The sequence below is a fragment of the Theobroma umbraticum genome, unplaced genomic scaffold (assembly GCF_002168275.2).
Source record: "Theobroma umbraticum cultivar Fairchild unplaced genomic scaffold, ASM216827v3 scaffold_51.0, whole genome shotgun sequence".
NCBI lineage: Eukaryota > Viridiplantae > Streptophyta > Magnoliopsida > Malvales > Malvaceae > Theobroma > Theobroma umbraticum.
In genome coordinates this window covers 8,906,033-8,908,709 of record NW_018397260.1, presented here as the reverse complement: position 1 = coordinate 8,908,709, position 2,677 = coordinate 8,906,033, and the positions used below count along the sequence as shown (strand labels likewise).

The window sequence follows — 2,677 nt, the reverse complement described above, 5'->3', positions numbered from 1 at the left end:
TTGTGTTCAAAATTTCAAATGCCCTGATTGGTCGTTAAACTTGGAATAATTAACATCATGAACATTACTTCTCCGGGAAGAAACAATACATTGCCATCTATCCCAGACTATTACAATAGCCTTTGAATGCCCAAAGCTATTTCCTTTGGATTTTATAGTACTCCCTATGTAAACAGACATTCAAAAATTTCAGACTTTTTGGTTAAGATGTTCTTTCAATTGGATATGATTACCCCTTTCTAATCAGGGAAATCACCTAATTGAAGTACTTGGTTCTAGTCTTTGACATGTGATTCCCAACAATCTCTGCATACATGCTAAAAAAATCATCCATTATATCTTGTCCAATTCCCAAGTGAGATTCCAACATCGATTCCACCACGGCTTTGAGCACTTTTGCCGGTTGCTGTGCGGTATAGACGTCACTAACAGCACCTCCATCCTAGGAGATTTCAAAACCTTCAAGGCGATCTATTAAAAAAGACCCTCCTTCTGTATCCCCACCTCAATTTCCTCAGCATAGGGAGCGTGGAAAGCGGTATTGAAAGAATCAACTTTTTTCTCTTCAATCAGACCCTAGAAGGTTCAGTTGTTAGTTAGTTTGTCAGCCTGGATAGCTCATTCCATTTTCAAGGATTGATTCTAATCCAATCCTTCACGTGATTCTTTTCTTTAAGGGGAAAAGATAAATCAACAATGATGAGAAATTTCGTGTATACCTCTGTGACCAGGCTCATTATTGCTTGGGCTAACAGCTCCCATTGCTAGCAGCTTTCTTCAGTTATGGGATCAATGGATCTCCTGCCTAAGAAAGAAAGAACCATTCGACCACTGGGAATCAATTCTTCGCCTGGCGGAACCTGTGCAAATTCAATATTCCTTCCTTACCTTTTTTTTTTTCAAAGATTAAAGTCATTTGCGTTAAAGCAGGGTGAAATCCCCTATGAACACAAAAAATGAGACGACTTGGCTAAGGGAAACTTGGCCAAGGTGCCCTTCCTGAAGCTTGGTATACAAAAAAGCCAGTTGAAGTCAAAATACTATACAAACTACAAAATATTAACATTAGTCAGACTCAAAAAGAGTTATAGCCATTGTCTAATAGCCAGAAAGGGTGAAGGGAGAGCAAGAGTGAGAAACATGACCATATATTAGTAATTCATAACAAAAGCAACATTAAGATTACTTTTCTCAACGTGGTTGCAAGTTTAACATATTAATTAATAATTTCATTAAGATAATTTTTCAACTTAATTTCGCATCTATATATACTTAATTAAAACTTTTCTTATCCATAACAAATATCTTTTCTTTATTTATTATAAAAATATTATTGATAATAATTTTAAACATAAATTTTGAATAATCAGGTGAAAAATATTTCAACAATTAAGTATTATTATTTTAAATGAATGTTAATTTTTATCATATTTTAAATTTAATTATAAGTTACTTAAAATATTTATTAAGTAGTTAATATTAGACGTATTTTAGGTTTGTTTTAATTAATTTTCTAATGGCATTTTAAAAAATACCCCTTAAAAGATGATGTTTTTAAAAATAATCTTTTTCATAATTTTAACTGGTTTTAATTAAGTTAGATAAAATTACCCTTAATGATGTTACATACCATAATGTTACACATCATGTTGAAAAATATTATTGTTACACGTCATGTACAAAAATATGTTTAATGCCATGGTTAAAAAAGTTATTACACGTCATATTAAAAAAAATAGTATTGTTACACTTCATTTACAAAAATATATTACACGTCATGGCTAAAAAATGTTGTTACACACAGTATTGAAAAAAAATATTATTGTTACATGCCATGTACAAAAATATGCTACACATCATAATTAAAAAAAGTTGTTATACTTCATGGTTAAAACAGTTGTTACACGTCATGTTAAAAAAAAAAGTATAATTGTTATATGTTATGTACGAAAACATGTTACACGTCATGTTGAAAAATATGTTGTCGTTATACGTCATGTTGAAAAAATATTATTGTTACATACTACATTTAAAAAAAATTTATTACACTTTATTGCCTAAAATGTTGTTGCTACTTATAAACCAAAACTTCAAATCCTCTCAACTCTCTTCATTTTTTTTTTGATAATTTGGTATTGATTAAAGTGTTTCCAACATGTTTTCATATATTAAAATATAAATTTTCTTATCTAAAACACCTATTTCGACTAAAAATTAAAAAAATTTCTTTGAAAATCTAAGTGTATAAATTTTAAAATTTTGAGTTTATTGGTGTCTAGGTTTCAAATTGATCCAACTAAAAGCTATTTCAAACATTTGTTATCATTTCTATCATTTTAGTTTTATGCAAAATACTTCAAAATCAAAATTTTTAAATAACCACCCATCTTAAGCATATTAAAACCATCGTTTATCGTCTTAAAAGTACGAGAAAGAAATAAAAAATATAGCAAACAAATACCGAAAAAAGAAATTGATAAAATTAGAAAGAGCTGGATGATAAGAGAGAGAAATCAAAAGTACAAATGGAGAGAAATTGTGATAAATAATTTAATTTATTTGAAATAGTTTTAAGAGTATTTTTATCCAATTATAACTAAAAATGGTTAAAAATAATTAAATTTATTTTAATAATTATTTTTAAAATACTTTTATTAAAAATGGTTATTTCTTACAA

General features: G+C 28.5%; 1 protein-coding gene across 1 annotated transcript in view; it reads right to left on the bottom strand.

Annotated features, from left to right (window-relative positions):
* Nucleotides 1–2,677, bottom strand: part of LOC110416545 (abscisic acid 8'-hydroxylase 4) — a 6,521-nt gene that overhangs the window by 3,187 nt on the left and 657 nt on the right.